This window comes from Acomys minous, assembly GCF_964271855.1.
Source record: "Acomys minous genome assembly, chromosome: 16".
Taxonomy (NCBI): domain Eukaryota; kingdom Metazoa; phylum Chordata; class Mammalia; order Rodentia; family Muridae; genus Acomys; species Acomys minous.
This window is the reverse complement of record NC_140498.1, coordinates 43,318,257-43,338,362: the sequence shown is the minus strand read 5'-3', so window position 1 is coordinate 43,338,362 and position 20,106 is coordinate 43,318,257.

Here is a 20,106-nt window from a genome sequence, read left to right as displayed (position 1 = left end):
AGAGGCTGTGGAAAGGAAGGGGAGGGCATACAGGGGTGTCTTGTGAGCTGTTGTCAGGGTAGAAGGCAAAATTCATGTCAATTTTGGAAAGAAGATCTCTTTTTGTAAGGGAGTAGGACATGAGGGTATGAGGAGAGAGGAATAAGAAAAGAAAAGGCTTTGAAAGAGCAAGTTAAGGGTAGAATCTGGAGGGGGTCTGAAGAGGCGAGGAGAGGGGTGAACAGGAATGTGATGAGGAACCCTGACACAAGACGTGAAATCCTAGGCTGCTGGACAGTGTTTGGTGTGGCCTTCAGCAGGTGAGTCACTATCATCAGAGAACTGAGAAGGATAAATTATAATAAGGGATATAACCTAAATGGCCTATGTATCAATTAAAATCAGTCTCCTTCCTTCAGTCCTTGTGCCCGTAAGATTGTTAAGGTTGTCACTTTGTTTGGTTTCCTAGGGAATATAAAAGCTATTTTGAGTGTTAAGGTGAACCAGCAATGCTGGCATGGGTTGGCGTTTTTCTATCAGGATGAAGAGAGTTGACTTCCTTCACTAGTGATGGCTAGGAGCCAAGGGCATGTGCAGGGTTCTCCAATGGCCAACAGAGAGGTCTCTGGAAGGGAAGGGTCAGCACCCAAGCTCCATCACCAAGAGAGGGACACGAAGTGTCTGAGGAGAATGGTTAGGAATGGAAATCAGCCTCCAGCAGAAGGGCCATCAAAAGCAAGAGGAAAACTGACAGCCAAGTTTAGCTGAATTGTGCCTATCAACCTTCCGAGAGAGTCCACTGTGGCAAGACAGGGTGGGAATGCCAGACACTCAACAGTCATCACCCAGTGTCTTAGGGAACGTTTAGGATGGGTAGCAAAGGAAAATTCACCAATTAGCCACTGCTGGGTGAAGTAAACAGGCACAGGCTGGTCTGGAAAGTGTGAGAACTGGGTTGGAGGTCCTGTAGACTGATTTGAGTCATGATCTTTGAGTCACAGCACCAATGTAATGGGTCCACATAGGACGCACCTGTAAGGCGCGGCCACATCCGATAATGGCGGTGACCTGAGACGGCAACTGTTACAGTTGCTACAGCTCCCGCACATGCGCAGACATAAGCCCTCTCAATGCACCCCTCCCGACAGGGGTATGCAAATGAAGTACTCCAACACAGCCTCTCATCTGCGGGCATGCTAATGCGGGCATGCTAACGGGACATGCTAATGAGACATGCTAATGAGGCATCCGAATGTAACCAATGAGACATTGACACGCCACATCCAGACAGTATTTAAGCGGCGTGCTCGCAGGCATTCGGGGTCTTTCGCTTCAGCTTCAAAGGATGCTCCCAATAAAGCGTGATTGAGAAGGATCCTGGTGTCTGCGTCGTTCCTGCCGGTGAGAGGACGCGACACACACCCAGATATCAACTTCTCAGCACAGAGGAGACTTATTTCCCTGGAGGGGTGATCAGAGAGAGGATGACTGGGCAAAGGCAGACAGCAAGCAGCGGCAGGTGTTAGATGCTAAAGTTGGGTTTTTAAGGGGAGAATCTGTGCTAGGGTGAGTTGGTAGGTCCTGATTGGATATATATGTCAAATAATGAATTTTGATTGCTGGACCTTGGTGTTTTGTCTCAGGAATGAGTCAGTGGCCAAATAAGGGAATGAACTTTGTTTGGCTAGCTTTAGGAAAGTAATCAAATGGCGGGGGGGGGGGGGCACACGAGGGAGAGCAGGGTAAAGGATAAAACCTGTTGGTGCCATGTTTGCCATGTTGAGGCCTGTCAGAGGGCTCTTCATAATGATTTTTCTGTTTCTATTTTCTGGAATAATTTGAGGGGTATTGGCGTTAACTCTACTTTGAAAGTCTGTGCTAAAACCATCTGGCCCTGGGGTTTTTTGTTTGTTTGTTTGTTTTTGGTTTTTTGGTGTTTTTTTTTTTGGGGGGGGGGTTGGGAGACTTTTAACAACTGTTCTACCTCACTAGATGTTATAAGTCTGTTTAAATTATTTATCTGATCTTGATTTAACTTTGATAAGTGGTACCTATTGAGAAAATTATCCATTTCTTTTAGATTTTCCAATTTGGTGGAGTACAGGTTTTCAAAGTATAGCCTTATGATTCTTTTGATTTCCTTGGCATCTGTTGTTTTGTTCCCTTTTTCATTTCTGATTTTTTTTAAAGATTTATCTATTTATTTGTATACAGTGTTCTGTCTGCATGTATACCTTCAGGCCAAAAGAGTTCATCAGATCTCATTATAGATGATTGGGAGCCACCATGTGGTTGCTCGGAATTAAACTCATGACCTCTAGAAGAGCAGACAGTGCTCTTAACTGCTGAGCCATCTCTCCAGCCCTCATTTCTGATTTTAATTTGGGTATTTTCTCTGTGTCTTTTAGTTAGTTTGGATAAAGGTTTATCAATCTTTTTTATTTTCTCAAAAAATTAACTCTTTGTTCATTGATCTTTGTGTTGTTCTCTTTGTTTCTATGTTATTGATTTCATCCCTGAATTTGATCATTTCCTGTCATCTACTCCTCTTGTGGGTGCTTACTTTTTGTTCTAGAGTTTTCAGGTGTACTGTAGAGTTGCTAATATGGGATCTCTCCTATTTGTTTATGTGTGTACTTAGTGTTATGAACTTTCCTCTTAGCACCACTTCCACTGTGTCCCATAAGTGTGGGTATATTGTGTATTCATTTTCATTGAATTCTAGAAAGTCTTTAATCTCCTTCTTTATCCCAGTTGTGGTCCATTTTTCATTCAGTAGAGAGCTGCTCAGTTCCCATGAGTTTGTAGGATTTCTGTTGTTGTTGATATCCAGATTTAATCTCTGGTGGTCTGGTAGGATGCAGAGAGTTATTTCAATTTTCTTCTATCTTTGAGACTTTCTTTGTGTCCAAATATGTGGTCAATTTTGGAGAAAGTGCTGAGAAGAAGGTATATTCGTTTGTGTTTGTGTGAAATGTTCTGTAAATATCAATTCGGTGCCTTTGGTTTACAATGTCTGTTAGCTCCAGTATGCCTCTGTTTAGCTTTTGTCTGTTTGACTTGTCCATTGGTGAAGTTGGGTATTGATGTCTCCCACTATCAGTGTGTGAGGATCAATATGTGATTTAAGCTGTAGTAGTTTTTCTTTCACAAAAGTGAGTGCCCTTGCATTGGGGAGGGGCATAGATGTAAAGAACTGAAATGTCATCTTGGCAGATTTGCCCTTAAATGAGTATGAAGTGCCCTTCCCTATCTCTTTCAATTAGTTTTGGTTTGAAGCCTATTTGTTCTATATTAAAATAAGCAACACTTTACTTAAGCTTTCTTCTTGGATCCATTTGCTTAAAATATCTTTTTCCAACCTTTTACCCTGACATAATATATATCCGTGATGTTAAGGAGTATTTCTTGGATGCAGCAGAAGGACGAATCCTGGTTTTTAATCTATTCTGTTAGTCTGTGTTGTTTTAACTGGGGAATTGAGAGCATCAATACTGAGAGACATCAATGACTAATATCATTGATTCCTATTATTTTGGAGGGGACAGGAGTGGGTGGGGGTGGGAAGGGTGTGGCAGGTGGGGGGGTCCCTCATTTTGATTTTGCTGGTATGGTATTATTTCCTGGGTTTTCATAGATGTAGTTAACCTATTTAGGTTGGAGTTTTCCTTCTATCGCCTTCTGTAAGGCTGGATTTGTAGATAGATATTGTTTGAATTTGACCTTATCATGAAATATCTTATTTTCTCCATCTATGGTGATTGAAAGTTTTGCTGGGTATAGTAGTCTGGGCTGGTATCTGTGGTATCTGTGGTCTCTTAAGAGTCTACAGCACATATTCTAGGCCCTTCTGGCTATTAGAGTCTCTGTTGAGAAGCCAGGTGTAATTCTAACAGGTCTGCCTTTATGTATTACATGGTCTTTTCCCCTTGCATTTTGTAATATTCTTTTCTTTGTCCTGTATGTTTAGTGTTTTGAACATTATGTGGTGGGGAGACTTTCTTTTCTGGCCCAATCTATTTGGTGTTCTGTATGTTCATAGGCATATCCCTCTTTAGGTTAGGAACATTTTCTTCTATTATTTTGTTGAAAATATTTTTGGGATTTTGAGCTGAGATTTTTTTTTTCTCCTTCCTCTATTCCTATTATTCTTAGGTTTTGATCTTTTCATAGGTTCCCAGGTTTCCTGGATGTTTTGTGTCAGAAATTCTTTTTGTTTGTTTGGTTGGTTGTTGGTTGGTTGGTTTTCCAAGTCAGAAATTCTTTAGATTTAACCTTTTCTTTAACCAATATACCCATTTCTTCTATCATACATATTTTCCTGGCTGCTGTTGATTGTTTTTACTCTGGCATCTAGGTATCTGGGTTTAGAGTAATTATAGGTCTAGGTGCTGACTTCTGGGAGGCCAAGAGGGGATGGTCTGTGGAATCCACAGGAGGCATGGAGAGGGGAGAAAGGAGACTGCAGCTGGTATTCTGCAGCACTAGGGATGAACCTGAAGGGTTGAGTCTGCTGGGAGAACAGAGTCATGCCTACCGTTTCACATCTGTTCTGGTAACAAGAACTCTGGCCCTTATGCTATAAGGCAAGAATTTTACTAAGTACACTATCTCCCCAACCTTGGGGGGGGGGTGGCAGGTGGAAGTGGAGGTGTATATTTTTGTTGTTTTGTTTTGTTTTGTTTTCCAAGACAGATTTTCTTGTATCCTTGGATGTCCTGGACTCATTTTGTAGACCAGGCTAGCCTTGAATTCACAGAAATCCTCCTGCTTCTGCCTCCCTGAGTGCTAGGCTTAAAGGCACACACCACTGCACCACCACCTGGCTATGTGTTTATTCTTAAGGTTTAGTTTATTTTTTAATCATGTGACAAAACCCCTTAAGCTGGAGCTATAGGCAGCTGGGAACCAAATTTAGGTCCTCTGCAAGAACAGTAGCACTCTTAACAACTGAGCCAACTCTCCAATCCATTCGTGTGTGTGTGTGTGTGTGTGTGTGTGTGTGTGTGTGTGTGTTTGTGTGTGTGTGTGAGAGAGAGAGAGAGAGAGAGAGAGAGAGAGAGAGAGAGAGACAGAGAGACAGAGAGAGACAGAGAGAGACAGAGACAGAGACACACAGAGACAGAGACAGAGACACAGAGACAGAGTCAGAGACAGAGAAAGAGACAGAGAGACAGAGACACAGAGAGAGACAGAGACACAGAGAGAGACAGAGACAGAGACACAGAGAGACAAAGAGACGTATCAAGTAAGGTTGCAGCTCAGCAGTAGAGAGAGCACTTGTGAGCATGGATAAGGGCCTGAGTTCCATGGCCAGAACAGAAAAAAAAAGTCAATTTATATTTAAGAATATACTCTACCATATAAATCTTTCACCTCATTTTTTTTAAGAAACAGGGATAGATAGTCAGTCAATGGCAGATCACTTTCATAGCACTGCTGGGTTTCAGCTCTGGCAAAAAAAAATAAATAAAGTTTAAATTAAAAGGAAAAAGCAAAGTAAAATAAAGGGAAAGGAAAAAAAAAGGCATGCAGTGACCAAGCCCCACCAGTCAGTCAGCTTGTGAAAAACACAACCAGAAACAGTTCTTCCCCCCCCCCTCTCTCTCTCTCTCTCTCTCTCTCTCTCTCTCTCATTAAGGCAGTAGGACACACTTCAGACATTATTATCCCCTCCCTTGTGGCCTCCCAGGTAACACTCTCCCTGTAAGGCCTGCCGGGGCTCCCAGGGTGTGTTCTTTCCACAGGACCATCTGAGTTGAGCAGCCTGTCAATCAGCACGGAAAGTGAGCCGCGCTCCTCCTGTACCCACCCACCACACTGGGCAAATAGAAAGATTTTTTTAAAGATTGATTACCCATTCTTTTTTATCGGTTTGTTTGTTGTTCCAGCAGATGCCACGGTGGTTGACAGAAAAGGATGTCTGAATAATGTATTCTGCAGCCTCAGAGAATCACACTGCTAAAAGATCAATGAGAAGAGGCGCCCGCTAGTACCTAGCACAGCCTCTTTTCTCCAGAGAACGTAAGCAGCTATAGGACTGAGGGTGAGCTATAGAGATCGCTCTACCCTAAAACTCCCTGAAAACGCCCCGTGGGCGCAAGTCTGACCAGTCCACTCACTCAACCACCTCTGTGCAAACAGTCACAGGCAGGGATGCTCACTGCGCTTCTTGATTGGATACGGGCGGCCGTGAGGGTGGAGCTAACGCTTCTGGTAGGCTATGGTTTCTCCAGAAGGCTCCTCCGGTTTCTGGATGAGATGGTTGTTCCTGATACTGGCAGATGTGTGGGGCCTGGAATGACAGACACTGTGACAAACTTTTACAGAGTAGGAGTTGGAGTGATAGAAGAGGTCGGGAAACTAGTAAGAGGCATGGGGCGGATAGAACGCAGTTGGTGTAAGGGCTACAGTTCACTTCTGCTGCCTGCAGATCAAGATGTGGAACTCTCAGCCACCTCTCCAGCACCATGTCTGCCAGTGTGCCGCCGTGCTTTCTGCCATGATGATAATGGGCCAAACTTCTGCACCGTAAGCCAGTCCCAATTGAACGTTTCACTTTATAAGAGTTGCCTGGTCATGGTGTCTCTTCACAGCATTAGAAAACCCTACGACACTGATCGTACAGTTCTTAACACCCGTGTGGCAACTTACAAGTGTCACAACATCAGTTTCAGGGGATCTTCTCACCTTCAAGCACAGCAGGTGCACACTTGGTACACATACATACATGCAGGCAAACACACATAAAAATAATTAACCTAGCCTGCTATCCTTCCGCTACCAAGAAGAGACTTGATACCCTATGAGCATGTATGGGGGAAGAGGTCCCCATCATACACAGTCATAGGAGAGGAGAGTAAGGGGAAAATGGGAGGGAGGGAGGAATGGAAGGATACAAGGGATGGGATAACCATTGAGATGTGATATGAATAAATTAATAAAATATTAAAATAATAATTAATGTAAAGAATTTAGACTGGAGCTACCCTATAAGAAGGCAACAAAGCCCCTACTATGCTTCAGCTAATGAACAAAATACCCAAGGTAAAAAAATGTGCTTCCTCTTTTGAAATTCTTAGCAAGTAATGTCCCATAGACCCCCAAATGCCTACTGCCTTCTGATCGCCCTCTAGAAGGTAAGACCCTTCTGCTGAAGACTGCACAGATTTTTTTGAGCCATAGAACAGAGAAATCAATCTAGTACTCACCTGGAAGTTTCATCCCCCACTAGCTAGCTTTCATAGTTGTGGAAGGTGCTATGCACACTACCAGAGAAGAAAAGTAACCATGATAGTGCCCATCTGTCAGCCCTGAGAGATACCACAGCAACACACCCAGCAAGACGAGCCCATCAGCACAGCAGTGGCACAGGCGGCATAGGGGTAACCAACCGCTTTCTGGTTGAATGTAAAGCCCACTCCACAAGTTGAAACCCATACCTGGCTCGCATAGCAAGGCCAAAACCCTGTAACTAAACAGGTCATAGTCCTTAGGGGAGAACCTCTTACTCTGCTAATGAGCACAGGATTGTGTTGACTCCTAAGCATTTGCCACTACACCCGTAGATTAGTGCATCTCTCAAGCTTCATCACAGAATGAGTGCATTAGATGGTGACTGACACGGAGACACACCGCCGGTTTCAGGGAATAAAAGACTGTGGTGTGCTGAGCCTAAATGGATCGTGTGCATCACACACACCCTCCTCCCTAAGTCCTGGGATCATTGCAAGAGAAAGAATGATGGAAAGGTTGTAAGAGCCTGAGACAGTGGCTGACTACAAGGAAAAACCTTATTTCCCAGACACGTGTGAGCCTACAGCAGGAAGACAGCATACACAAAGTCTGCACAAACTCAATCCAGATGAAGTCCTAGCATGAAGGGAGGAGCTATTGGTAATTGGTAGCTGCTGCAGGAGAGTCAGTTCTCTCTAAGGGTGTGGCCCCTGGGGCTTGACTTTGCTCCAGTGGAAGGCCATACAGTAAAGGACATATGGACAGCGCAAATTGGATTTGATGAGTTTTTTTTTTTTTAAATACGTTGGATGTATAGGAAAGGGAAGTGGATCTCTGTGGAGCTGGTGGGGATGAATGTGATAAAAATACATTGTATAAATTTCTCAGAGAGAAAAGGCAATCACAGAAACACAGAGAGAAGAACAGGAGCTGGAGATGGGGGTGAGGTGTTATTTTGGGAGGAGAGAGGAAAAGAAGGGCAGGAAAGGGGGAGGGGAGAACAGAGGAGGGGAGAAGTGTTTTGAGATATTTATATATTAAATAATATGATGTTTGGAATTTTCTCCAAAGCTATGGTAAGGGAGCAAGCAGACACAGAGGGATGGAGGTAAGCTGGACACGCTGCTCTTTGCTGAAGCTGGATAAGGAGTTGCTGCTGGATTTATTCTCCTGTCTCCACATTTATTGGAAGTTTTTATTCTGAAGAGCTGGCTTTTTGTTGCTATGGCTTTGTTTTGTGGACAAAATGTTTTGTTTTTGAGATAAGGTGTCACTATGTAGCCCAGGCTAGTCTGGAATTCACAAAGAGCCAAGGCTGAACCTGAACTCTTTGTTTGTTTGTTTGTTTGTTTTTGGGTTTTGTTGTTATTGTTGTTGTTTTGGTTTTTTGTTTTGTTTTGTTTTGAGACAGGGTTTCTCTGTGTAGCCTTGGCTGTCCTGGACTCACTTTGTAGACCAGGCTGGTCTTGAACTTACAAAGATCTGCCTGCCTCCACCTCCCTAGTGCTAGGATTAAAGGCATGCGACACCACACCCAGCTAAATATTTATTTATTTATTTATTTATTTATTTATTTATTATGTATAGTGTTCTGCCTGCATGTACACCTGTAGGCCAGAAGAGGGTATCAGATCACATTACAGATGGTTGTGAACCACCATGTGGTTGCTGGGAATTGAACTCAGGACCTTTAGAAGAGCAGGTGGTGCTCTTAACCACTGAGCCATCTCTCCAGCCCCATGAACCTGAATTCTTGATTCTCCCATCTCCACACCCTATTGCTGGGAGCTCTCGGTGTTCTTTCTGTGACAGAGATTCCCGTGCCTGCCTTTCTAGATCCGCAGGCTTGTGTGAATTTATCGCTTAATAAATATTTGTTAGCCAAGGCTACATAGTGAAACCCAGGCTCAAATTAATTCATTAAAATTATTAGTGTGTGTTTCTCATCAGTTCTTCTTCCCTTTGAAGCCTAAGAACTCCCCAGATTCACGAAAATGACAAGTGAGGGATCTGGGCCTGAGGGAGGCCGCGGAAGTGAGCACCACTTCATGGTCATTTAGTATTCGGTTTGTTTGGTTTTTGGTCTTGGGGGGTTTTTTGGGGTTTTTTTCCCCTGGCTTTCAATACAGGATTTCTCTGTGTAGCCCTGGCTGTCCTGGATTTGCTTTGTAGACCAGGCTGGCCTTGAACTCACAGCAATTCACCTGCCTCTGCCTCCCAATAGTATTCATTTTTCCAAAATGGAAATTCTATTCTATGAGACTAACCTGTGGGCACAAGTACAAATTTTCACCATTAGGACCAGCATGATGGCTCAGCAGGTAAAGGCATTTGTCACCAACTATGACTCACATGATAGAAGGAGAAAATCAACTGCTACAAACTGTCCTCTGACCACATGTGTGCTCTGTCACATGACACGTGCAGGTGCATGTGTGTGCGTGCACACACACTCAGACCAATTAAATGTAAATTAAAGTAAAAATTTCTGGGCATTAGTGGCACACATTTATAATCCCAGAGCTTGGGAGGCAGAAAGTAGTGGATCTCTGTGAGTTCAAGGTTAGCCTGAACTACATAGTGAGCTGCTGAAGAGCCAGACCTACAAGGGGAAACCCTGTCTAAATAAATAGAAAAAATAAATTTGGGGGATAGAGAGATGGCTCAGTATTTAAGACCACTGACTGCTCTTCCAGAGGTCCTGAGTTCAATTCCCAGCACTCACGTGGTAAGTTAACAACTGTCTGTAACTCTAGTTCAAGGGGAATCTAATGCCCTCTTCTGGCCTCTACCAGCTCTGCACACACACATGCAAAACACCAATACCTAACATAAAAATAAATCTCAAAAAACTTAAGTCAGTATTATACCCTGAAGGCATGGGTTGAAACCTATCTGCATGGACACCCTGGCAGCCTCCTGTCAGAGCAGCTCAGGAAAGACACTGCACTGAGGCCCACGGTCAGGGTGATGGGGTAGAGCAGAAGACAGCACCTAAGGAGTTCTGTCTGGGATGGAGTGCATTCTGCCACACTGAGTGTAGGTGATTTTCCAAAGGCTTGCTCCCACATTTGCCTCTCCTGGGCATTCTGGCTCAACAATAGGTCAGTCATGCCTCAGGCTGGGTTCCCCCCTTTCATCCCCCGCCACTAAGTGTACATCAACGCACCATGAATGCTCCTCCCAGTGAGGAACAGAGGAGCAGAGAAGATGGATGGGGCTTCACTAACCCCAACCCATGGTGCACTTCACCACTACTTAACCCACAGACACCACCACCACATAAAGCAGAGGCTGGGATATCAGGGAAGCATAAATCAAGGCTGCACTGAGGCTCTGACTCACCTCAGTCACCATGGCTGTCACACAAAACAAGAGAAATGCTGGTGTAGACACAGGACAAGGGAGCCTTTAAGTAGAGCTGGTGGCAAGGCAGACTAGTGCTGCCAATGCGGAGATCAACATGAAGGTTCCTTGAGAAACTAAAAATAGGGCTGGAGAGATGGCTCAGAGGTTAAGAGCACTGCCTGCTCTTCCAGAGGTCCTGAGTTCAATTCCCAGTAACCATGTGGTGGCTCACAACCATCTATAATGAGATCTGGTGCCCTCTTCTGGTGGGCAGGCAGACATGTATATATAATAAATACTTTTTAAAAAAAACACTAAAAAAGAAAGAAAGAAACTAAAAATACAACTACCACTTGATCCAGATATACCCCTCCTAGATATTCTTACTCAAAGGAATCTTATTCAGCACACCACAGAGATACTTACCCACCCTGACTGCCACACATGCACACACCTGTCAGCCATACCAAAAACTAGGGCTTGGAAAGTCCTCTATTTGCTCAACAAAACATATAACTCTGCTCTAATGGACTCAAGAAATCACTGAAGAATACTATATAAGCTTTAGCATCACCACAGGCCCCTCCCCTCGGTCTCCTGAGAATGAACAGAGGTTAATGAGGCTGGTGGTATCTGCTGAGTAAGTGCTGGCCATGCAAGTTCAGTGCCTTGAGGTGGATTCCACAGATGGACCCAATTTGCCCAGGAATGCTAAGAAATGAATTTACAGAAGAGAAGCAAAAGCTGCAGGCCTGCGTGAGTGGAAAGGCATTCAGGTTTCCAGGGGTCTCTTGTCTTTCCAAAGTATCACACCACAGTTTGAAGATCTATCTCTCTCTCTCTCTCTCTCTCTCTCTCTCTCTCTCTCTCTCTCTCTCTCTGTGTGTGTGTGTGTGTGTGTGTGTGTCTGTCTGTCTGTCTGTCTGTCTGTCTGTCTGTCTGTCTCTCTATCTGTGTGTGTGTCTCTGTCTGTCTATCTATCTGTGTGTTTGTCTCTATCTGTGTGTCTGTCTGTTTGTCTGTCTGTCTCGCTGTCTGTCTCGCTGTCTCTCTCTCTCTCTCTCTCTCTCTCTCTCTCTCTCTCTCTCTCTGTGTGTGTGTGTGTGTGTGTGTGTGTGTGTGTGTGTAGGTGCCCATGGAGGCCAGAAGAGGATGTCAGGTCCCCAGAGATAGAGTTATAGATAGGTGCCAGCTGACCAGCATGGGCGCTGAGACCCAAACTCAGGTCCTCTGCAAGAGCAAGAGGTGCTCTTAATCACTGAGCCATCTCTCCAGTGGCTCCTCCCCCAACTCCTCCCAGATCTTCTCCACCTTCCTGCCCACCCAATTTCATGTACTCTCTCTTTCTCTCTCCCTGTCTCTGCTTCTGTCACTCCCTCTCTGTTTTCCTTTGTCTGTCTCTGTCTCTGTCTCTGTCTCTGTCTGTCTATCTGTCTCTCTCTCTCTCTCTCTCTCTCTCTCTCTCTCTCTCTCTCTGTGTGTGTGTGTGTGTGTGTGTGTCTGTCTGTCTGTCTGTCTGTCTGTCTGTCTGTCTGACTGTCTTTGCCGCCCCCCCCCCGCCTTTTAAAACCCATAAAACATAAACTCCAAGAAGAAAATGTCTATGTTTGTACCCCATTTTATTTGCACACCCAATTATGTATGGATATATCTACCATAAGCATTCATATGTTATGAAGTGGATGAGAAAAGGAACAGGTGCACTGAAGAGAGGGGAATGAATGGCCAAAAGTACACAGTGCTCCTCACCTTTGGAAATCACATTAATCCCAAACCTCCAGTATGCAATGTAGTGCAGTGTCTCACTCCATCAGGCTACTAAGTCCTTCATACATCAAACAACCAGCCAACATCCCTTTACAGGAAGATGTTTACATATGCTGAGGCAACATCACCCCACAGAGCTTCACCCTGGAGAACACGGCCACTTTGGTTGGGTACCTCTTCCTTTGATGTTCCCTCAGGACACCTATGGGCACCTAAAAGGAACATCAGGGTGACCTTGGGCAGGCATAGTCGATGCTCACAGTTTTGCTGAAAGGAACTTCAAAGACCTCAAGGTCATGTCTTCTTGTCACTGCCTGACCTTGACATCCATCTAGCCTGTTAGCAAGTGGGGCCTGCAGCCCTGTGAACAAGAATAAACTATTTGCCGTCCCAGGGATTAGTAGCTGACTTTGGGCACATCACTCTCTCTTCCGTGGGCCACTGTAACTATCTGGGGGTTGTTGTTACTACATATACCAAGTGATGGCAACCAGAGTTTCTTATCAAGCACAAAGGTCCTCTTCAAGATCATGCCAATGCAGATAGCCATCGGCCAAAACTTAAAAGAAATGAAACGGGGTTGTGGGTTTAACTCAGTGGTAGAGCACTTGCCTAGCAAGCGCAAGGCCCTGGCTTCAGTCCTCAGCTCTGGAAAAAAAAAAAAAGGAAGGAAGGAAGGAAGAAAGGAAGGAAGGAAGAGAGAAAGAAAGAAAGAAAGAAAGAAAGAAGGAAAGAAGCATCCACAGTAATAAAGAAAGAGGATTGGGGGATGGCTCCTTGGGTAAAGCACCAGAGGTGCAAACATGTAGATCTGAATTTACATCCCTGACATTCATCTCAAGAAGTCAGGCATGGTGCTCTGCTCCTGGAACCTCAGCCCTCAGGCGGTGAGGTATCCACAGATCTTTAGGCCTCACTGGTCAGCTAGCCAGCCAAGCCAAAATAGCCAGCCCTGTGTTCAATGAGAGGCACTGTGTGATCCATGAAGATGCCCGAGGTCCACCTCTGGCCTCCGCATATACTCATGGGACACAAGAGAATTTACTTCTGTACATTGTAATAATATACACATATGCACATTAGGGACATTTTAAAGAATAATTTGAAGGGGCTGAATATATAGCTCAGAACTTAAGAATATATACTGCTCTGGCCAGCAACAGTGTCACACGCCTTTAATCCCAGCACATGGGAGTCAGGGGCAGGTGGATCTCTGTGAGTTTGAGGCCAGCCTGGTCTACAAAGTGAGCTCTAAGACAGCCAGGGCTACACAGAAAAACCCTGTCTCTGTGGATTGTTGTTGTTGTTTGTTTACTTGTTGGTAGCCTGCCTTCCTGATTGGGTGTAAAGGTGTCAAGGAAACACAACTCCTGAGGGCTGTGAAGGTATGCCAACTCTGTCCCAAGGGTATCCTGAGACATGGGAACCCAGGATCCTCACAGCACTGGGGTGGGACAGCGTCCAAAGTATATCCTGAGGCACAGGAGCCCAGGGACCACACAGCTTTGAGAGGAGGCCTCTTCAACAGAGACGATGCAGCCACCAGGGGAGGGTTAACCCAATTCCTGAGGAGCTGAGCAGCTATGGAGCCTGAACCCTGCTCCTTCTTTGCTTCTCCTTTCTTCTCTGCTTCTTCATTGCTTCTCCTGATGAAGGAGTCACACCAGGCAGTAAATCTCTTGAAAGAGATTTATTGGAGGGACAAATCCAGGAGTGGCTGCCCTCTGGAGAAGGCAGCAGGGAACTGGGCAAACATAGCCTTTTATAGGATTTCTTTGGAAGCAGAGCTTTCTAGGGCAGGGATTTCCAGAGTGTGGATTAGTGAGATTTCAAGTCCTGAGGTTGGGGAGCTTGGGGATTGGTGGGCTTTCCTGTGGATTGGGGGTTTCATCCAGACTTTCTACCTAAAATTAGCATAATCTGGCATGAGTCCTACTGAGGGGCTGGAGATGACAATTACAGAGGTCTGAAGGTTGTGGGGATCTGGGCTGCTGGAGGTTTCTCAGCACAGGTCTGGCCACGTTTTTGTTTTGAGGGGTTATAAATTATACACAGAGTCCACTGTGAAGGCACAGGCTGTCGACAACAGGGACAGCTCCTGTGGTGGTGGTGGCAGGCATTCTGAGGCAGGGAAGGTGTGGGTTCCCACAGCAGATAGGCAGAGGCAGGAAGCGTCACCATGGACAGCTCCCACTGAGGCGCCCCCATTTAGGCTCCCATCTCCATGGTCCCAAGGCTGGAAGAAGGGACTGGCTGCCCTGAGGCGGGAAGACAAGCCACCAGGGCTGATGGAGGCAGTAGATCACTGCGGCTTGGGGGAAGCAGTGGGCCACCACAGGTTGAGAGCAAGCCACTTTGATTGCTGACGCTGGCCACTGCATCGAGGGGCTGATGCATCGAGGCCAGGGACCCAGCAACCGACCACCCCTACCCCACCATCACAAACACACACCCCCACACCCACACCCACCAGGAGGCTGTGAGTGCTAGGAGAGCGACGGTGGAGCCAGGCAGCACCCTACAGGACCTTACCTAGTTTGGTTCCCAGCATCCACACTGGGCAGCTCACAACTGCCTATTAACTCCTCTCCAAGGGATCTGACTTCCTCTTTGGGATTCCAGCACACACTGAAGAGCAGCTGAGACATCCAGCCTTGTAGACTGAGCAACTGCTAGATTCTTAGACCTTCTATTCACAGCCAGCCATTGTTGGATTATCTAAACTGCAGCCTGTAAATCATCCCAATAGATCTACATATGTATACTTTTATATTATATGTAATTTTAATACCATAATTGGATAATACTTATATTTATATACAGAGAGTCATTCTATAAGTTGTTACTCTAGAGAACCCTATACACATACGTATAATTTAAAATAATAAAAAAAAATAAATGTCTTAGCTAGGCATACACCTTTAATCCCAGCACTTAGGAGGCAGAGGCAGTTGAATCGCCGCTGTGAGTTCAAGGCCAGCCTGATCTACAAAGTGAGTCTAGGACAGCCAAGGCCATGCAGAGAAACCCTGTCTTGAAAAGCAAAAAACAACAACAAAAAATGTCTTAAAACAAATGTTCAAATTACTTCTTGTAAGTATTTGTTGAAAATAGCACTTTGGGGCTAGAGAAATAACTCAGAGTCTAAGAGCACTGGTTGTTCTTCCAAAGGTCTTGAGTTCAATTCTCAGCAACCACATGGTGGCCCACAACCATCTATAATGAGATCTGGTGCCCTCTTCTGGCATGCAGCCAGGCATGCAGCCAGGCATGCAGGCAGAATACTGTATACAGAGTTGTTTTTTTGTTTGTTTGTTTGTTTTTTGTTTGTTTTTTTTTTTGACAGAAGAAGAGGAGGAGGAGGAGGAAGAAAGAGAAGAGAAGAGAAAAAAAGAGCACTTGGGGTATTTTGGCCCCTGAAGAGAATAATTACTTACAGTGTGTGTGCACATCCGCCCAGGAGCTTAGCCAGAGAGCCATACAGTTCCCAAGCCCCCATGAGACAAAATAAGGAAAAGGACATTTGAGCCAGCAAGAAACAATAACAAAGTAGTTTGCATTTTTCTGGTACCAACTGATCATTGACAGCAACAAGAAAGTCTAGAATATGTCAAAAAGTAACCATGTGACAGATGCAGCCCCCAGTATGGTGTGACAGACACATGCTGTAAACAGGAGCCATATACAGTCACCGCTTGAACAATCTACTTGCTCTGGGTTTGTCACCATGCCAGAATTTAACAAGGGTTAGAAAACTCAAAGCGTAGTGTTCAGTGCCAACAGAGACGCACCCAGTAAAATGCAGCTGTTTATCCTCTAAGGTGCTTTTCTTGTTTTGAGGCAGGATTTGGCTTTGTAGCCCAGGCTAGCTTTGAACTTTCAATCCCCCACAGACCCCTGGGTACTAGGATTACAGGCATGGGCCACCCCCATTGAATGACTGTAGGAATATGACTCAATCTTTGACAAGCAGAACATCCCTCAAGCTGATTTTTTCAGAAAATTGGCTTTTAGCAAATGAGTCCTTATGCAGAATGGTCATTAGGCAAATTCGCCATTTAGCCGAGGTCATTTAGTGAATCAGCTTTCAATGACTTGCCCTCTGAAAGTTCGCTACAGTGAGCATCTTCTTGGACTAAATGTCCATTTGATTTCCATAATTAATATTCACTGGAGCATGTGTGGGAAACTTCCCAGGGGTCCAGGAGCAACCAGGACAGACTCCTAATATAGTGAGACTATTAAAAATGCTCTCAATAAAATAAAAAAAAGATACCAAAGGTACAGAGGTCACTGGGCTTCCTGAAATACAGCTATCTGCTTAGTGTTGTGATGAGAGCCGCCTGCCTCCCCCCCCCCCCCGCCCTGTTCTGTTTGCTGTATGACACATTCGACTTTTCACTGGAAAAAGAAATGAGTGGTCTTCAGGTTTGGGATGGTCTGACATCGTGTTGCTATAAGCCACTGCAACCACATCCTACACACCACTGGGGGTCCAGGCATGTAAGACAGCAGGATCCAGGTCCAGCGACATGACATCATACCCCCAAGGTGCCCAGGACAACATCCACTATGTTTTATCTTGAGACTGGCCTTGAACGTTAGATCCTTGTGCCTCAGCTTCCTGAGTTCCAGAATTATAGCTGTATACCACCATGCCCAGAGCACCATTTTGAAATTCTTGATTCTTTATCAAATCCCCATATGTCCTTGCTTTGCAAAGAAGTCCCCAAAGTAATGTGGCCCAGTAGCCAAGAGCCACACTGGGTGACTTAAAGCAAGCGATGCCTAGTGTCTTACAAACCTGGAGGGTAGAAATCCAAAGTGGAGGTGTTGGCAGCACCACCCGCTCCGCCATCTTTGCTTCTTCCGGCATTTGATGATACATACAACAGTCCTCGGTGGTGTTTGGCTTGTAGCTGCATCACTCTGAGCTCTAAAGCAATGTGGCCATTTTCTTCTGTGCCTTTGATTGTGTGTGTGTGTGTGTGTGTGTGTGTGTGTGTGTGTGTGTGTGTGTGCACCTTTGATTTTTATGTGGTATCTTCTTCCTCTCCTATGAGGAGTGTCAATGGTATTTTTCTCTTAAGTTGATTACATCTACAGCCACTCCACTTCCCCCCCCCCAAAAAAAATTGTCACACTCCTGGGAACCAAGGGTTAGAGGATGCCATTCAACCCTTAACACTGGTGACATCGCAAACCTGGAACTAACAGCGTGGCTCAGTAGATAGAGAGCTTCCCTACCATGCCTGAAGCCTTGGGTTTGGCCTCCAACACTGCTTCAAAAGGGCATGGTGGCCCATGCTTGTAATCCTAGCACTTGAAAGGTGGACACACGTCATCCTCAGTGACATAGGAAGGTAGAAGGCAGCCTGAGCTGCATGAGGCCTTGCCTCAAAAGCAAACAAAAGAAAGATAACAAAACCATCATGCGATCCTGGTGCTTCCCTTTGTGTGTCCCAGTAGTGTTCGGTCATTACACCGAGCTTCCTATATGGATTACACCCGACCCTGCCGAGACTTTAACGTAGCACCTGTCTCCAAAGCTGCGGGGCTTCTTGGATGCTGGAAACAGCCTGAGGAAGGTTGAAACTTTATTTAACCTTAAATTCCATTACAGAGTCTGCATTTGGTGCAATTTATATTTGAACTATAAAATTTTTCTATAAGTTGAAACATGACCTATAAAAGGTCACTGCACCCTGAAGCAACATTCTAGAAAGAAATCAATTGGTCTTTTTTTTTTTTTCTTACGAAAACCATTAGCCAGAGGAGAGATAGAGGGAAAACCTCCTCATGCTGATTGAACTCTCAAACCCAAAGCATAATTTCTAAAAGGCAATGGCTTCATACAGCTAAAACGCATTAGGCTATTATTAGATTATAGGAAGTATTAATATAGCTCACGCACCTAGTACCTCTCACAGTGAAGGTGCAGGACACTCAGATGTGTGCCCAGGCCTTGCTCCAGACATCAGCATCTGGAATCACCACTCAACATGACAAGAGGGGTCTCAACCTCCCCTGACACCTGAACACATTACCCCTGTGAGCTTCCTGGGTCCTCAAAAGTCCGTCAGCAAGTTAGAGTAATAGTTCAGTTGGTAAAGGGCTTGCCTTACAAGCATGAGGATTGGAATTTACTCTCCCAGATGCACCCACACTTGTAACGCCACTGTTAGGTTGGGGGGAGCGGGTCCATCCCTGGAGCTCACTAGCCAGCCAGACTAGCAGTGGGATCCAGGACAATGAGAGGCCACCTCAGGAAAACAAAACAAAACAAAACAAAACAAAACAAAAAAAACAAGATGAATAGGAACAACAGTGGAAACACACTGCACAGGTCGGGGGGAGAGACAGACAGACAGACAGACAGACAGACACACCCCATCCACACAGACACACAGACATACACACACACACACACACCATCCACACAGACAAACCATCCTTCTGCGTCTGGTTTCTCCTACCTTCAGATCTAATTGAGATGCATAGGCTCTGTCACACTCCAAGATACGATGGCTTGTGTAGGCCATGTAGAGTCTTTTCTCAGTCTGTTCCTGTCTGTGGAATCAGGAAAGGCTAGACCAGCCTCACTTTACTAACACCTTAGGAATACATTATGTAGTATTACCATGATGCCACCTGTTGCTTGTTTGTTCTATAGCAACAGTGATGAACAGGAAATGCAGGTGATGTACAAGTATAGCTCTTTTTTTTTTTTCATCACCAATTGCAGGCAGAGAACTAATCAAAATGGCACAGAAAGCCAGTGCCTCGGAGGCCACCTCTGAAGTCAGCCTCCCTCAGTCACTGAAACCAATCTACTTATGAGGCCTCAGAATATCTCTTTCTCTCTGTCTCTGTCTCTGTCTCCCTCCCTCTCTCTCTCTCTCTCTCTCTCTCTCTCTCTCTCTCTCTCACACACACACACACACACACACACACGCACGCACGCACGCACGCACGCAAGCAAACAACATAAAACAATTAAAAGACGAACCAATCACAGCTCATTTTATTTAAATCAACTCAGTTCTGGAAACAAAAGACTATGATGCCCTTCTTGGTCGCCCCCATCCAGGTCCCTGTCCCCATCCCATCCCCCACCCCACCCTGTCCTCCCTGCTGCCCGCTGGCCTGGTTTCTTGGAGGGTCACAGGCCTAACTGCAATTAATTCCCCTTTGTTGTCTTCCTAAACAGGCCTCAGGGGTTCTCATCTGAAGGTGATGGAATGTAATCTGTCCTCGTCTTTACGTTCTGCAAGCATACTTAACAAGCTAGCTCAAAAAGCTTCCAAATAGAGTTTTTTTGAGACATTTGCCAAAGTGAACTGTTACGCCTTGAACGACAGTGCAGACTCGGGGCAGCAGGGGTGGCTTGCCAGCACTGTGTCTTTCAACTCTAGAGAGGCATGCTAACTTTGAACAGAAAACTGCCACCCGCTGCAGCTACCTCCCACTCTTGGTTCAAATTCTTTTCCTTGCAAGATCAAACGAAACTCTCACTGGAAGCCACTGCAGTTCTGTGCATTCATCTTCAGCGCAGATATTGTTACTGTTATATAATATATGTAATTATATATGCATACACACACACACACACACACCATCCTACCGTGACTGGTTTCTCCTACTTTCAGATTTAATTGAGATGCATAGGTTTTGTCACACTCCAAGACACGATGGCTTTGTAGGCCATGTAGAGTCTGTGTGTGTGTGTGTGTGTGTGTGTGTGTGTGTGTGTGTACGATTATTTCAATGCCCCAC